The sequence below is a fragment of the Apium graveolens genome, chromosome 6 (genome assembly GCF_009905375.1).
Source record: "Apium graveolens cultivar Ventura chromosome 6, ASM990537v1, whole genome shotgun sequence".
Taxonomy (NCBI): domain Eukaryota; kingdom Viridiplantae; phylum Streptophyta; class Magnoliopsida; order Apiales; family Apiaceae; genus Apium; species Apium graveolens.
Window position 1 is genome coordinate 156,437,019 of NC_133652.1, and position 19,327 is coordinate 156,456,345.

Genomic DNA, 19,327 nt, shown 5'->3' on the forward strand with positions numbered 1-19,327 from the left:
CTTCGCGAGTGTCTTACCAACTGCCTAACACTCTTACCATAATTGTTTCATACATTAATTAACCCTTTTTGGTCTTTAACCTATATTTCAAAGTAAGGCGAGGGGAAAAGTTTCGTTCGCGAAATGTCGTTACTTCAAACAGTCGTTTCTCCTAAACCGTGCATCGGAATCGAATGAACTACATATCAAAACGAAGCTCGTAACACGAGCTATCTAGACATGGCAATGGTCATAATCTAGCAGGGGGTTCTCGGGTCCTAATGTTATGCACAAAAACAGTCTAAAGAAAATCAGACGTTACGACGGCTATGTTTACGCGATTCCCCAATTTAAAACCATTCAAAACCAACCCAATTCAACCTCAAATTAAACATACAACCAACATCCATCCTTATCACATCATATCAGCCCCAACCAATTCAATTTTAACATTCATACTTATGCCTAAGCTTGAATTTAACTATACTACATTCTCTTAACCAAAACAACAACATTTACCATTCCATTTCCATACCATTTCAATCCCAAACTCTAAATCACAAACACTAAGCTACAATATCACCCTACTAATCAAAATCATCTTATAATACATAGGAATCTAGGGTTTGGAGATGATATACCTTCCTCGAAGTGGTGGGAGGAGCTAGGAAGCCTTAAGAAGCCTTGAGAAGTCTTAGTAATGCTTGGATCTTCAAGGAAATCAAGAAAAATGTCAAGTTAAAAACTTGAAAACACTATTCATTGTCTTCTTCATTGATTAAATGGAGAAGATTGAGAAGGAATTGATGGCTTAAACTCATGATATAGCCCTAACTATGCATAAGGATGATTAGGGAATTAACTCACTAATTTAGGAGGCTTGGATCTTGAGTTTTGAATTTCTTGCCCTTTAAAATGCTAAAAAGCCGAGAGCAAAAGATGAACAATGCCTTGGTTTCTTTTTGATTTTGATGAAAAATGATTTGCTTGGCTTGGTTGGTTTGTTTTTGTGTTTGTTTTAGTAAATTACCTAGTTGCCCTTGATTTTGTGTGGTTAAAAAGCCACCACATCTCCTTCCTTCCCATGTCATGCCCATGTCATGTGGTGATGTCATCTTTCCCTCCTTGTCCTCTTCTCATTGGTTGGGTGACATCACTCTCTCTAATCCCTTTTATTAACTTCCTAATTGTTTGCCTAATGACCGCTGATCTGTTATACGGTTCGCTTAACTTTCGTTTTCGTTTATCGTTTGAAGGATCATACCCGGGATCTTATTACTTAGGTTCCCTTAACCTTTCTCAATACATTATATTCCTTTTATGATCCTCTATTATAATCCTTTAATTTAAATCCTTTTTATCCTGCTACCTTATACTCAATTCTTTCCGTATCTAGTGGATTTCCGGGAAAAATCAAAGTGTTTGGATTTGGATTCTGACCATCTTTACATACACTTATATCCCATATAAAGTACTAATAAAATCTCAGAATATCCATATCAGAACCCCTATATAGTGTGGCATGAAAAGTTTTCTTATTCAGCAAAAACACTATTCATAAGGGTTTCAAAAATTTCCCAAAAATTGGGGTTATTACAGTCTCCCCTCCTTAAAAAGGATTCCGTCCCGGAATCAGATAGAAAATGAATATGGATACTCTCTTGGCATTACACTTTCTAATTCTCCAGGAAATTCTCCCACATTGTGGTTCTTCCATCAAACTCTGAATAGTTTGATAATTCTTCTCCTAAGCACTTGTTCCTTTTTACTCTATAACCCTTCCTGGTTACTCCATATGTGTTACGTCGGGTTGCATGTTTATGCGCTCCTATGCCCCTATTTGTCTGGCATCCGAATTACACTTCCTTAACATTGATACGTGGAACACGTTATGAACTTGCTACGGGTTCGGGGTAGGGCTAGCTCATATGCTAATTTCCAAAACGTCTTAATATATCCAAGGGTCCAACAATTCGTGGACTTAGCTTTCCTTTCTTTCCGAATCTCATCAACCATTTTCCCAAGGGATACCTATAACATTACTAGGTCCCCTATTTCCCATTCCTTGTCCTTTCGTGTTAAATCAACATACTTCGTGTTCCCATCTTGGGCTACTACCAACCATCCTCTGATTAGATTTATCATATCCTTGGTCCTTTGGACTACTGCGGGTCCGAGCATCTTGCGCTCTACATCTTCATCCTAACATAAGGGAGATCGACATTGTCTTCCCTCAAGGATCTCATAAGGCGACATCTCGATAATGACATATGATCTATTGTCGTAAGATAACTTAATCCGCGTTAAGTGATCATTCCAAATTCTTTCAAGTCTATTGCACAGACTCTCATTATAGCTTTTAGCATTAGAGCTTTTGCTTCTCAATACCCATTCCTTTCCAGTTCGTAATCCCTATTACCTTCCGTTCCTAATATTATACTGGTTATACCTTTGGCTCGTTAGCGTTCTATAACCTTTTAATAACCACGTCAACCTTAGTATCACGAATGTGTTTCCATTCCGAATACCACCAAAACTTTATTACTCCTTTTTCAGCTGTTTCTATTTTCGAAAGCTTAATCCTTCATATAGAAGTAAAGGAATTTGTTGAGAGATCACTATGATCAAAAACTTGTTATATCGCATAGTTAGTACAGAAGGTGGCCAGCCTTTAGTACTTGACAAGCAATTAAACAATAGATGGTATGCTACTAGGCTTCTATCACACAGATAGATAGTCATTCGGCAATACCTCCCCTTCTGGAAGGGTTGTTCTTCTCAGCTTACATGAAATTAAAAGAAGAGAAAAGAACGAATTGAAGAGAATTGTATATATGAAAAAAAATATACTGCCACAAAATATCTGGCTTGGAACCTACCTCGGAACTATAGAGGTTTGTCATAGGAGAACAAAACATATATGTATTTATATCAACATCGAGTATTATAGCATCATATTTCACATGCCTAAATATTTTCGCTATCCCGTCCATCATTCTATGGACCCATGCTCTTCCTCGAGCTTATACACAATCACCTTTGAAACTCCCTCGATATCGAAAATCGAATCTGGGATCTCATTCTAGACCTCATCGTTACTAGAACCCATTTCTATACCGCAACCTTCTTCGTATGGGTAATACTACTCTTTATCGATAAGAAGGAATAAATATATCATAGGTAGATAATCGACTTAATTAGTCTATCAATGTTCTATCAATGATAACTTATACACTACCACGACCCGATTAGTGGTACTCAATCTCAACACCCATTCCAATACAACTCTCGCGGTTGTAATCAACTCATTACTCGCGGAATCATTACTGCATTACTATGGTCCACCACTGACCTACTGTCGTCATTCACTTTTCCATAAAATCTTAATATCTTACCATACGGAGTCCATACATGTCGTATCAAATCCTTCTAAGGAGGTAACATAATCACCATTCATGATTCATGAAGAACACTCCTGATCCTGACATACATACATGACATGAAGCAGATAAAAGTGCAGAAGAGTTTCAATCAAAGCAACGATAGCAGGTTAATACCATTCTTAATCATACGCCCTAAATAGAAGACTTAAATCAAAGGTATGTTTAGTCCTTTTTGAAATATGGTCCTGGATTATCTCAAGATAGTATCTTCTGAGATAGATAGCCCGCTCATGGTGATTACACGAATTAAACCTTTACCAACTACTATTATGGTTGGATATTGCACAGTCATCAGGAGGAATGTCAATCTTCCAAACCATAATACAACCTTCATAGATGTAACCATTTTCACTGTATTCCTTTGGCACAAGCGCCAATAATTATCCTCTTACCTTTAAAGTGTCGGCCACCTCTTTGGCCTTTCCTGATAGTAAAATTTTCTTACAGTCAATGTCATTTTAACCACCTCCAGATAAATTTTCTCCCTTATTTCAATCACAGCTTATGTGAAAATGCTTTCCTTAAAATCTGATGAGTAAAAAAAAATTACCGTTTTTCCATATGTTATCCCCTCAGTCTTTAGAGGTTAATCACTGTCATGACTGACTCTCAATCATAATTAGAACATCTTTTATCTTAAGTCCTAATTGCCCTGAACAATTTCGACCATTACTAGTTCGATCCATACTTTCTCGTGGTTTAACACGTGCCCCACTTGGCAACATTATAATTACGTCATATTTCCTTTATCAACGTTTCTATTCTTGAGAATTTTGAATATTACCTTTTTTCCTTATAAAACCTCTAAGGTTATCCTTCAATTGTTCCTCATGCATTCCCTAGATACAGGGCATATCACAATACCATTTACTAATACTAGAACCATTGTCTATATACTTCTGAAAAATTTCTCCACTGATTCTTAAAGGTTGTTGTTACCTTAACCCTTTCCCAATTATACTGTCAAAACTCATACTGTCCCTATTAAGGGTGACATGCCAACCTTTATGCAGTCCCCTAGGATTCATTTTAAGTTACCAATGTTCTATCCTTAATTCCACCTTTAAAAGGTACCTGCATCCATCCATGGATAAATCAAGTCATATATCCTTGATAGATTATCTTATTCATCATTCCCACCTCGATAGTCTATACCTAACTTCATAATAGCATCCTTATTCAAATTGAGGTCAATCCATATGGCCTCCAAAAGATAACAATGGTCATCCACTTTTCTTTCCTGATTTGGTAATGATAACATGGATGTTCTGGAAGATATTGGTCATGTTTAACGTGAACTTCTTCTTAATAATTCCTTATTTACTTTTGTTGTTTATCTCAACAGTCATCTCAATATTGGGATACCTCTCATACCTGGCGTCTCCCTTTCTGGGTATCGAGCCACCGGTCTTACATTTCACATTATTGAAGGTCACTTCCTTCATCCAATTTTCCTACTTTCTTACTTTCTTGTCTCCTTAGTCTATCCGCGTCTTATTATTTATCCTTCTAACTATTTAAAGGTTTCCTTGAATCCCCCCAACTTACAGGGGATAAAATATGTGTATCTCTTATTCCTTCAATCATCAACTTTAACTCATGGTGAATCACCTTCATCCTGACGATTACATACTTTTCTATTTCTATTGCTACGAGTCTTTAGGGTTTCCTTATACCCGACTCCCTTATCATTCCTCAAACTCTATTGCCTTTATATTCCTTTCCACTTCAGTTTCTTTTTATTTTCCTTTCTCTTATCATTAATTCATGAACTAACACAACATAAGTATTGATTCCAAACATCCCGTCATTCTGGATTCGTGTCTTCAGGACGAATCTTGACAACTTTTACATCTTAAATTCATAATTCATCATACTCGTCTGCCTTTGTTCTGGCTCTAAAGCTTTTACACTATCTCCTTATCTTTGGGAATTACTTTCCCGAAAACAATTGACTGAACTTAAATCAGTTTATTCTAACCTCTGGCTCCGTGCCTTCCTTGGTCTTTCACCAGCGGGTGGTCTCTCTCTTAGGAGGGTAAGTGACAAAAACAGTCTTTTGTGGTTCGTCAATCATTCAGAATCTCAAATGATTCCTCTATTTCCTTTAGCCAGGCTCTTGCCTCGACTGGGTCAGCTTGTTCCTTGGAACTCTGAGAGCTTAGCGACTTAAAGGTCATGAAAGAATTTCCTACCGCATTGTTTCCTCAAGGTGGTGGTTGGGGATAATAGTCTAAGTTCTTTTTAGACAGGTCCATGAATTTCCGTATAGGAGTACCGTCTCGGGTCTCCTTTCCTTACTCGACTTTCTGTTTCCTTAGAATGAAATGTTTCATCCTTCTCCCATACTTGGGGTTATCTTATACGTTAAAATCCTCATTTTCCACTCCAATATGTTATGGGTTCCTTCTATCTTGATGGTGACCTCCCTGACTATCACGTTCAGGGTACGCTCTAAATCTTATTTCTCAAACTAGCTTTCATCTAAGATTTCATCTTTAAGCTCTTGAACATTTGGAACCCAAATTCTGTAGGAATACCTCATTATTCCCTTATCATCTTTCTCGGTAGTAATCTTAATATCTAATTGTTGGCTCTCTGCCTTCATTCATCACTTTTTCTGGCACAATATGTTCTTTTCCGATAATTCGGACTATATTGCAATCTCAAACATCTTTTCGGTACCGGCTCCGGTTATCTTCACTCCTATTTCCATTTTCTCAAAATCTCTTATAAACTCTCCCAAAGACATTATCATCTTGAGTTTCTCCTTTTTTACTAAGGGCATCAACCACCACATTGGCTTTCCCCGAATGATAAAGAATCTCCCAATCATAATTCTTGATTAGCTCTAACCGCCTCCTCTGGCGTATGTTGAGCTCTTTCTACGGGAAAATGTACTAGAGTACTTATGGCTTAGGTAAATCTCGCACTTCTCTCCATACAAGTAGTGCCTCCAATCTTTAGGGCAAAACTATTGCCACGAGCCCAAGCTCATGGGTGGGGATATCGAATTTTTATATTCCCTAAATTATCTTGACGCGTACGCGATTACCTTGTTGTGCTGTATAAGAACCACCCTAATTCCTTATGTGAAGCGTCACTACAAATCTCAAAATCTCCTTTTCCATCCGGCAATGCCATCATAGGGGCCTCCACCAATCTTTGCTTCAGTTCTTAAAAGCTGTTCTCGCATTTCTCTGTCCATTAGAACTTCTCAGTCTTACGAGTAAGCCGCGTTAAAGGGGCTACTATCTTTACAAACTTGAACGAACCTCTGGTAGTGACCGGCCAATCCTACCTCTGGTAGTTGCCCTAACCATGGCCATCAATTCCTCAGTGGTCCTTTATTCATTCTTGTGAGGATCCTTCACAGGATCCTTCTCAGCGATAATCCCTTCTAGGACAACATCCTCAACCGCTACATCCTCAATATGAACATCATCTGGTCCCGTGTTAGGACGCTCTATCGGATCCACAATCTGATCTCCAATAACTAATAAAACATCATCGCGTTGTTGCTCCTCAACCTCAGGGTTCGGAGTCCCGCTACCATATACGATAACGAACTATACTTCTATCACGATATTTATAAGGGTTCCCATAAGGGTTTTAACTGTCAGTACTATGTTAGGTAGTCCGACTATGAACTTGGGAAGAGTTATTATTATCTTAGTGAACTTATTATCTTAACGTCACATCATCTCTGAGGTTTATAACGCTTAGCTCTGATACCATTTCTGTAACGCCCCCAAATCCGGGGTCGGGGATCCGGGTTGTCACGAGTTCCATTTCCCTTAATAACACCCAATCTTAATAATTACTCAACTACTCTGTACTGTGACCCCACAATAAACACACACACCACACGTTATAGTCTCAGAGATGAATATCCAAAAATAACCACAAGTCATTTTATTCCACAATTATCTGCAATACACCTTAAAAGGTTTTCTGAATAAATTTACATTTCTTTGCCATTATTACAATTCATAAATATACATAAATCTGGTACATCAAAAGTTGAAAGCCTAGCCTATTGGTAGTTCCTACCTCAGCTACAGCGACATCAACACCTATAGGAAACTGCGGAATGTTTCCTATCCGCTCACGAATTGGGAGCTTGGTCCTGTTCATCTTGTCTATCTGATGTTGTGTGATGAAAGAAGAAAGCAAGGGTGAGCAGCAAGCCCACCAAAATAATATGTATAATGATTAACAATATATGAGCCTTCTCATAGTACTCATGAAAGTCTCGGTCAAAAGAAATGAACCAAGTTTGATATTAATGCGATGAAGTCGCAAAATATTCAGTATATATATATATACATATATACTTTTCAAAATATTGGAAGTCCTCTTCCATGCATAATATACACAAAGTCCCAGTGTATAACTGTAAAAAAAAAATATCGTTGCAATGTGATCTCATATATCTAACCTTGTCTCAACATTTTTCTGAAAATCTTTGTCATTCATAAGACAATTATTAATTAGATATAAGTTTAAAAGATGAAGTTACAAGATACCCCAATATACTTATATCTTTCCCAAATACTACTTGAACTACCACCGTTCAAGTTATAATCAGTTTCAAAAGTTCATCACATAGATGAGACTACAAAACAAGATTTGAATAGATTAAACCTTTGAAATATTATTAAAGGAAATGAAGTTATGATATACTTCATTAACTTCTGATATATATATATATATATATATCCACATATACATCTTCTTTATACATTTCCTGAAAACCTCTGTCATGTAAAGTATGAACAGAGTTTGAAACATCCAATAAATTTTGGGAAAGGAAAAGAATTTTTCCATAAACCAGGTATCTTGCTGATCAGGCAAAGATACCAATAAGTAACCTTTTCTACTAGTAGATGGATGAATTCCCCACTGGTCATCACCCTGGTCTCAATAGGACCTTATGCTGGACTGCCACTCAGCCACTTATGCATTTGATGGACTCCCACTGAGCCACTTACACTATCATGGACGCCCACTGAGCCCATGTTGCTTATGCCGACTCAATAGATGGACTTACTTCCCGAACGTTGGGTAAGTAATCAATTCATTTACCAACACTGCAACCTTGTTACGAATATAAAATACCCCACAGAGCCGGATCCCTCAGGTTTTGAGCGAGTATTTAAATCCCCTTAAAAAGGAAGATCTTAAATATAAAAATGAGTTTTGGGATCCGCTCTAACTTTTAAAAATCATTTTGAAGACTCGAAAACACTTTAAAGAGTGTTTGGAGTAAAGCCGATTTAATGAAGTAAATCAGTCCCAATATATTTAGAAAATGTCTGAATATTATTATTTAAATAATATTCCCATAAAGAATAATCTTTATACAAATAATTGAAGTAGAAGTTGTAAGACTTATACTTGGAATGAGTATGAAATAACCAAAGATATACTTATACGAAAGTACTATCTTTATTTGAATAATCAAAGATAAGTTTGATTATCGACACCTTATTCTTTAATAAAATAAAGAATATATCTCAGCAAATAATCGGAGTCATAGATCCTCAAATGAATATTCAAATAATATTCATTAAATAATATAAACTGAGTCATAAGCCCTCCAATGAATATTCAAATAATATTCAATAAATAATATAAAGGAGTCATAAGCACTCGAATGAATATTCAAATAATATTCAAATAATAAAATAAAAGGAGTCATAAGTCCTCGAATGAATATTCAAAATAATATTCAATAATAAAATAAAGTTATCGAATAAACTTTATTCGATTAATAGTTTTGAAAACCATAACCATATATATATATAAATATATATATAATCTACTCGGGATCCTCGACTCCCGGTTTTAGAAAATATTTTCACCTTTGGGTCCCTATATTAAGGGTATATGCAAATTACTGCTATTCTCTAGCATAGGTATTATCAACTGAACCAATAGATATATATGGCAAGAATACAAAACAGGCATGCATATATATACCATAACAGCATGCTTCAATATATTGTAACATTTGCTAATTAACCAACATGCATCTATCGCAAGATAATGCATATACATATATACATCACAACAACAGTATAACGGGTAGAAAACTTGCCTGAGCGACTGGGGGTTACGAATGGCTCGGGACGAGTCTGGTAACCTATAAACAACAAGTAAGTTGGAATTAAACCAAAGTCACTTGTAAATCTATACTCTAACCAACTCAAACTCTAACGCTCGTTTTGCGTTTACTGATTCTCTTAAGTCACTCGAGTACCCTCGGCTCCACCATTTTTAATAATTTAATCTATACGAGTTTTAAGGCGATTCCTTCGCGAGTGTCTTACCAACTGCCTAACACTCTTACCATAATTGTTTCATACATTAATTAACCCTTTTTGGTCTTTAACCTATGTTTCAAAGTAAGGCGAGGGGAAAAGTTTCGTTCGCGAAACGCCGTTACTTGAAACGGTCGTTTCTCCTAAACCGTGCATCGGAATTGAACGAACTACATATCAAAACGAAGCTCGTAACACGAGCTATCTAGACATGGCAATGGTCATAATCTAGCAGGGGGTTCTCGGGTCCTAATGTTATGCACAAAAACAGTCTAAAGAAAATCGGATGTTACGACGGTTATGTTTACGCGATTCCCCAATTTAAAACCATTCAAAACCAACCCAATTCAACCTCAAATTAAACATACAACCAACATCCATCCTTATCACATCATATCAGCCCCAACCAATTCAATTTTAACATTCATACTTATGCCTAAGCTTGAATTTAACTATACTACATTCTCTTAACCAAAACAACAACATTTACCATTCCATGTCCATACCATTTCAATCCCAAACTCTAAATCACAAACACTAAGCTACAATATCACCCTACTAATCAAAATCATCTTATAATACATAGGAATCTAGGGTTTGGAGATGATATACCTTCCTCGAAGTGGTGGGAGGAGCTAGGAAGCCTTAAGAAGCCTTGAGAAGTCTTAGGAATGCTTGGATCTTCAAGGAAATCAAGAAAAATGTCAAGTTAAAAACTTGAAAACACTATTCATTGTCTTCTTCATTGATTAAATGGAGAAGATTGAGAAGGAATTGATGGCTTAATCTCATGATATAGCCCTAACTATGCATAAGGATGATTAGGGAATTAACTCACCAATTTTGGAGGCTTGGATCTTGAGTTTTGAATTTCTTGCCCTTTAAAATGCTAAAAAGCCGAGAGCAAAAGATGAACAATGCCTTGGTTTCTTTTTGATTTTGATGAAAAATGATTTGCTTGGCTTGGTTGGTTTGTTTTTGTGTTTGTTTTAGTAAATTACCTAGTTGCCCTTGATTTTGTGTGGTTAAAAAGCCACCATATCTCCTTCCTTCCCATGTCATGCCCATGTCATGTGGTGATGTCATCTTTCCCTCCTTGTCCTCTTCTCATTGGTTGGGTGACATCACTCTCTCTAATCCCTTTGATTAACTTCCTAATTGTTTGCCTAATGACCGCTGATCTGTTATACGGTTCGCTTAACTTTCGTTTTCGTTTATCGTTTGAAGGATCATACCCGGGATCTTATTACTTAGGTTCCCTTAACCTTTCTCAATACTTTATATTCCTTTTTATGATCCTCTATTATAATCCTTTAATTTAAATCCTTTTTATCCTGCTACCTTATACTCAATTCTTTCCGTATCTAGTGGATTTCCGAGAAAAATTAAAGTGTTCGGATTTGGATTCTGACGATCTTTACATACACTTATATCCCATATAAAGTACTAATAAAATCTCAGAATATCCATATCAGAACCCCTACATAGTGTGGCATGAAAAGTTTTCTTATTCAGCAAAAACACTATTCATAAGGGTTTCAAAAATTTCCCAAAAATTGGGGTTATTACAATGTATCTCTGAAATATGGCCGGTGCTCCACATAACCCAAAAGAAACTCTTCGGAATATAAAAGTACCAAAAGGATATGTGAATATAGTCTTTTATTTATCTTTTGGAGCGATACAAATCTGATTATATCCCGAATAGCCATCCAGGAGACAATAGTAATCATGCCCCGCCAATCTATCAAGCATCTAATCAATGAAAGGAAGAGGGAAGTGATCCTTTCTTGTAGCCTTGTTTAGCTTTTTATAATCCCTGAAAACTCTCCACCCCGTGACTATTCGTGTAGGAATAAGCTCATTCTTCTTATTGGCTACCACAGTGATACCTCCTTTCTTTGGCACACACTAAACTGGGCTTACCCATGAATTTTCAGAAATAGGATAGATGATCCCTGCATCTAACTACTTGAGGATTTCCTTCTTCATAAATTCCTTGATGATCGGATTTAGCCTTCTCTGTTGCTCCACAGTAGGCTTGCTTCCTAGCTCTAGCAGAATTTTGCGCATGCAATACGAAGGGCTGATTCCCTTAATATTCACTATAGTCCAACCAATTTCTGATTTGAATTCTCTAAGAATTCTTAAAAGCTTCTACTCGTCGCTACCTGAAAGGTCAAATGCAATAATAACAGGCAAAGTAGATGCATCACCTAAAAACGCATACCTCAAATGTTCAGGTAAAGGCTTGAGCTCAAGAGTAGGAGCTTCCTCAATAGATGGCTTGAGGCGCTTAGGAGCTTTGTTCAGCTTCTCCACTCCAAGAGATTCAAAAGGCATATCCATCTTTCACTTCCAGGAAGAAGTATTTAAATATTGCAAGTAATCTTCACCTTCATCATCTTCACTATCGGAATTCCCCAATAAGGCTTTTTCTAAGACATCGGACCTTAGCAATCGATCGAGTTCAGAATTGACCACATAATCGACCATCTCCACCTTAAAGCACTCCTCATTTTTCGTAGGTAATTTCATGGCATTGAACACATTAAAAGTTACATCCTGATCCATTACTCGCATGGTGAGCTCACCTTTCTACACATCTATCAAGGTTCGGCTAGTAGCCAAGAAAGGTCTTCCTAAGATTATGGGAATCTTCTTAAACTCCTCGAAATCAAGAATTACAAAATCAGCAGGGAAGATGAGTTTATCCACCTTGACCAAGACATCCTCCACAATACCTCGCAGATATGTAATAGAACGGTCGGCCAACTGCAAAGTCATATACGTCAGTTTTGGATCAGGCAAGTCCAACTTCTTGAAGATTGACAAGGGCGTCAGATTTATGCTAGCTCCCAAGTCACATAAGCATTTGTCAAATGATACCTTTCCAATGGTGCATGGAATATTAAAGCTTCCAGGATCTTTAAGCTTCGAAGGCAACTTTTGTTGCAGCACAACACTGCATTCCTCCGTGAGAGCAACAGTCTCTAAGTCATCAAGCTTCACCTTCCTAAAGAGAATACCTTTCATAAACTTCACATAACTAGGCATTTGTTCAAGAGCTTCAGCGAAAGGTATGTTGATGTGAAGTTTCTTGAACACCTCCAGAAACTTCTCAAACTGCTTATCCAGCTTTTTCTTCGGCAGCCTCTTAGGAAAAGGAGGTGGAGGATATATCTGTTTCTCCCCTGTATTACCCTCTGGAGGAGTGTGCTCAACAGTAGTCTTCTTTGGTTCCACTTCTTCTTCCTTCTGCACTTCTTCTTCTTCAGCCTCAACTTCAGCTTCTGGAGTCTTTGCTTTTTCAGGATTCGCAACCTTACCAGACTTCAATGTAATTGCCTTAACATGCTCCTTAGTTTCCTTCTTTCGTGGAACTTCAGTATCGCTTGGAAGCGTTCCAGGTTGATGATTCAGTAATGCATTAGCAATTTGCCCAATCTGATTCTCCAAGGTCTTGATAGACACAGCTTGGCTCTTGCACATGAGCCTCAACTCCTCCAATTCAGATTTTTCATTAACTTGCGGTAGCTGCTAAAGTTGAAGTTGTTTCCTAGGGGCATATTGCGGTTGCTGAAAACCAGGAGGGTTATGCTGCTTTGCTGTGTATGGCTGATAAGATTGTTGCACCACATTCTGAGTATTACTCCAGCTGAAGTTAGGATAATTACGGTTATTTGGATGATAAGTGGCGGGAGCTTGTTGTTGTGATCTCTGAAAGTTTCTTAAAAATTGAGTTGATTCGCCAGAAATAGTGCACTGCTCAGTTTCATGTGCCCCGCACAAAGCTCACAAATACTAGTGATTTGATTAACTCCATAATTAGCCAAAGTGTCCACTTTCATCGTCAAAGCTTGAAGTTGAGCAGCTATAGCAGTTGCTGCATCCAACTCCAAAAGTCCTGCTACTTTATCCTGAGTTAGCCTCTGAGAAGGATTCTGGTATTCATTAACAGCCATCAGTTTGATCAATTCATAAGCTTCATTGTAGCTATTAGCCCATAAAGCTCCTCCTGATGCTGCATCGAGCATGGGTCTAGAAGTAGCACCCAATCCATTGTAAAAACAGTTTATAATCATCCAGTCAGGCATGCCATGGTGTGGGCACTTCCTTAGCATCTCCTTATATCGATCCCAAGCCTCACACAGAGATTCTCCAGTTTGCAGAGTAAGAGCATTCCTGATTGCAGCAGTCTTTACCATAGGAAAGAATTTAGTGAGAAACTTTTGAGCAAGATCCTCCCATGTGGTGATAGACCCTGGTGGTATAGAATATAACCAGCACTTTGCTTTATCCCTTAGAGAGAATGGGAAGAGTCGCAGCTTGATAGCATCTTCAGTAACCCCATTGAACTTGAAAGTGTCGCAGATCTCGATGAAATCACTGATGTGCATGTTGGGGTCTTCTGTAGTAGAACCCCCAAACTAAACTGAGTTCTATATCATCTGAATCGTGCTCGACTTGATCTCAAAGGTGTTAGCTGAGATGGCTGGTCTGATGATGCTCGACTGAATATCATCGATCTTAGGCTGAGAATAGTCCATCAAAGCCTTAGCAATTTCTGCTTGATCTCCCATCACTACTAAAGCTGGTTCCTCGAATTTCTCTTCTTCTTTTACTTTCTCTTCGTCCTCAAAAACTTCCCTTCAAATCACTACAGCTTCTTCCTCGGCTTGATCCAGAGTTCTCTTACGAGCCCACGAGCGCCTATGCATACACGCTCTAGAGTACCTGAAACACGACAAGGATAATAGTAGGTAAGTAACAATGTCCAAGTCAATGAACTTTAATGATCACTGATGAAAAGAACATAAAATAAAAGTTAACACCGAGTCCCCGGCAGCGGCGCCAAAAACTTGTTAGTCGCTAAACATGCGCTAAAATTCACACAAGTATACACGTTCACAAGTAATATAAGATATAAATCGGATTCGTTCCCACAGAGACTGGTTTAGGTTAACTTTGTGATTTATGCACTTATGCAACAATGATATGGCTATTATTCAATGCTAAGACGAGTAACAATTTGGGTTTTGATTATACTACGATTAACTATTGAGAATTATACTAGCGAACATTAACTAAAGAGATTAAATATATTTGAATAATATATGACACAAACATGAGATTCTAACTTCATTAAGTACTTCATTCAATAGCCTTTTCATTCTTAACGTTAGCATGTAATGGTGATGACACTAATCAGATAACACGAAACTGATAAACGCCAACTTTCGTTGTACGAATACCATACTACCAGACATCCACAAAAGAGATAGAAGCTGAATAGACACCAATTATATTGAGACCCTATATGTATATAGAATTTGACAACATAACGGTTTAATTAACAAGTTATCTATTGCAATTACATAGGGCAAGTAAGATGGTTAAAATTACCTACGAATCATGCATAATAATAACACATGAACCTATGCTAGCATGGCAAGTTCTAAATCCTTAAATTCACTGTCGCTTCATTAAGAATTAACACGCTATCTTATAAGTTCGCAATGCTCATAAGACGAATAAGCACGACTAATACTAGGTTATCATACAATCACCACACACTAAGGTATCAAAACAAATCAACTAAAGAAATCCATAAATAAATCCGCTAGTACCCCACGATCATGATTAGCCCATAATTGGACTCATCATTAACGTGGGTTCCGATGAAAGCATGGTGTAATAAATGTAGTCTTTATAAACAAATAATAAACAAAGTACGTAATCCAGAGTATTAGGTACAAGAAAACAAGAAACGAGCATCCCCAATTTGAATCGATCTCAATGGATCTTGCCATTGATAACAACTTAGAACAAAGATTCACAAGAATAAACTAGATCATCTTCGCCTTCGTTGAATTGTGCTATAGGTCTTCTTGTTGTCTTCTCCTTAAGCTCCGTTACGTCTCTCTCTGAAAAACGTCTTTTATTTAGGTATATATAGCAGCCCCTGTAAAGTAGAAGTCCTCCAATCAGAAGCCAAGTAGAATCAGGATTTTAACATCCCGACTCGGCGCGGCCGCGTGCTTGATCAGTACGGGCGCGCTTGATCAGCGTGTGCGCGCTATGTCTCTGAAGTTTGGGTGCGGCCACGCGCTATGACAACGTGGGCGCGCTGGCCTCCTGGATAAAATTCTGCTTTCTTTCTTCTATTGCTGTAATGAGTTGGTTTCCCGAGCTTTATTTCTTGGACACCATCCTAACACCATATTAGCATCAAATCAATGCTAATTCACCTGAATCCCAGATTAATGTCTGAAATGCAAAAACACTAGAAAACACATTAAAACACCAACAAATTGATTACAAATACACCAATTCAAAGCTTAATGGAGCGTTATAAAGTTTCATAAATGCCACTCAATAGGGGTCCTTCTCTTTTCTCTCTTTTTTTGAAATTCTCTAAATTGAGCCTGAGATCATGCTCACTTAGCTTCTTGCCCACGCGGTTTAGAACACTAGTCGACCTCACCTCGGATGAAGCTGGCTTTTGCCCCAATCTCTCAAAGATCTGGTTGCCCTGCTCGACCCGATCATGGGGTATCTCATCCTTTTATGCAAGACATGTCTGCACCTTAACAAGAATAAGACAAATTGTCAAACCTAAGTAAGTTGTATTGTTATCTTAATTTGTATTTTGTACTTGTAATATTTTAAAGTCTATAAATATGCAAAGGACCAGACTGGAGTCTTTTTCCTTAAACAGTATCAAGCCTAAGGGTTCTATCTGGAAGAAGATCAAGATGATCATGCCTCAGATGAATTTTGAAGAAGCCTGGAGTTGAATAAATCTGTTTGGATAAAAATACTCTAAGTCAAGATCTCTACAAGTCACAGATTTAGTATTATAGAGAAGTCATATGAGAACTCCAAATGACTTATCGAGAAGTCAGGAAATCTACTAAAGAACTCAGAGAGATATCGACAAGTCAATTGAAGACATGAAGTTTGAAGATATGGACAAGTCATTTCTTTACTAGAGAACTCAGAGTTATCGACAATTCTACATTCATTAGAGAACTTTGAGTTATCGATAAGTCAAAGTCCACTCGAGAACTAATAGATATCGGTAAGTCAAAATTCACTAGAGAACTCTAAGTTATCGACAAGTCAAAGTGAAAACATGAAGTTGACAGATCTCGACAAGCCAAAGTCTCATTCGAGAACTCAAAGACCTCTATAAGTCAAATTCACTATAGAGTAGTAGAGATCTCGATAAGTCAATATACTTATTGAGATGTCAAGATCTCTATACGCCTAACTGGAGATCTCGAGGTAAATTCTCAAAGTACAAAATGCATATCAGTTCAATATCCAAGATATACAATCAACAAACAATCCAACCAGCTGGATTGACAAGTCTACAAAAAATAGCTTGAAGGATGTGCAAGATCAATGGTCAAGATTAACTGACAAAGGAAGATTAAAATAATCACAGGATGATAAAGATATGTTAAACCAGAAATAGAAGATTCACTTTTCCTAAAATGGAAATGACAAGTGACAGTTTAGTAAAGGTTAATAGCATGTCTTATTGTACACTGTGTAAACTAGTAGTTAACTGAGTTATAAAGTTAACACTGGTCTTTTGTCAGTTGTAACATTTTCATATAGAAAAATCTTGTAACATTCTCAAGTAGAAGCTAATCTCTTTATCAACAAAGAGCCTAGAAATTTTGTAGCAAAACATTCTTAATTTTAACATAAAATTAAGTGAGTTTTGAAGATCTGTGTTCTTTATTCTTGCAAGTTTAATTTCTGCATGAACACACTTTCACTACAAGATTTAATTTACTTTGTTCAACCATAATAGATTCAAGAAAAACTTAAAAATAGTAAAACACATTCCCCCCTCCGTGTGTTATTCATTTCCTAACACGTGGCATCAGAGCAAAATCTGAAAGTAAACAGATTCAAGATCTTGGAAGAATGAATACACTGAAAATCAGTAGCATCAAAATTCCTACCTTTGACAAAGCTAACTACACTCTTTGGAAAAAGAAAATGTTGTTGTTTATCAGGATGGCCAATCCACTCTATATTCAGATTCTCAAAAATGGGCCCAACACTCCTATGGTTAGAGTTAAAGAATCAACAGATGGTGATATTGTTATTCCAGCTCATTATGCTCCAAAAGACCCCTCTGAGTACACTGAGCCTGAAAAAGAGAAAGTTACCCTGGATAGTGGCTTGCAACTGATATTGATAGAGTCACTTGACAATGTGATGTACAAAAACATTGTCAACTATGACACTGCCAAACAAATCTGGGAAAAGATTGAAATACTCTGTGAAGGAACTGAGGAAGTTAGATCTAATCAAAGAAGGATACTGATTTCACAATATGAGGGTTTCATGTCCAAGCCAAAAGAAAGTATAACTGATATGTTTTAAAGATTCAATAAGTTGATAAATGACTTGCAGCTCCATGACAAATACTATAAAGCTGAAAAAGTGAACTTAAAGTTCTTGCTTACTCTCCCTGATCATTTGGAACAGAAAATCTCAGCAATTAGGGAAGGGAGAGACTTGAGCAGAATAACACTGGAAGTTCTATATGGAATTCTTAAAACATTTAAACTAGAAATGATTCAAAGGAAATCATTGAGATCTGGTCAAGGACATGTAGCAGATGGATCAAGTGATTTAGTTGTCAATGAAAGCCAAACATCTAATGATGAGCCAAGATCTCAAACTCCAGTTACCTTAACAAGTGAGCAAAAAACAAATGATTCACAGGAACAAGTTATTCTGGAATTGGAAGAAGATGAGTTCTACACTCTTGATGAACTGGATGAGCTAGATCAATCAATAGCCTATTTGGCTATAAAATTCTCTAACATTAGAGTAAAGAAGCCAAGATACTTCAAGGGTAAAGGACAGTCGTTCAACAAAGACAGTAGCTGGAAAGGAAAAGGGAAGTACACTTCTGACAACAAGAATGGTTACAAAACTAGATCTGTTGACATATCTAAGATAAGGTGCTTCAACTGTGATAAACTAGGCCATTTTGCTACAGAATGCAGGAAACCCAAGAAAGAAAAGAAAGACAAAGCTTATCTTGAACTGGAAGCAAAGTATGAAGCTCTTCTAAAGAAACAGCAAAGCAAAGCTTATATTGCAGAGGGAAAAAGTTAGGATGACTCTAAAAATGATGAATATGAAGAATTTGGAAATTATGCACTCATGGATTTGAAGCAAAGAGAACCATCTTCATCCAATCACAAGTACCAACTCTTACCACCATTGATTTAAATGTGAGTAAATATAAGGAAACTGTAGAGAAGATGAGCACATAAATGTTTCACATTCACACAAGCATGGTTGCTGCTAATGAAGTAGTGAGCAGACCCACAAAGATAAATGAGAAGCTTGAAAGTGAGAAGCAAGAAACTGAATTGTTGTTGGTGGAACTTGAAGTTGTAAAACAAGAGAATGCTTATCTCAAAAACAAGCTCAAGTGTGCAAATGAAATTGAAGCAGTGCTAAGGGAGAAGCTTGAAAAGAATGAAGTTAGATTAAAATCCTTCAAGAATGCATTTGAGTTAATTGGACAGTATCATG

General features: G+C 37.1%; 1 pseudogene; it reads left to right on the plus strand.

The window, feature by feature from the left end:
* Positions 1 to 13,843: 13,843 nt before the first annotated feature.
* LOC141669487 (small nucleolar RNA R71) lies at positions 13,844 to 13,941 on the plus strand (annotated as a pseudogene).
* The last annotated feature ends 5,386 nt before the right edge of the window (positions 13,942 to 19,327 follow it).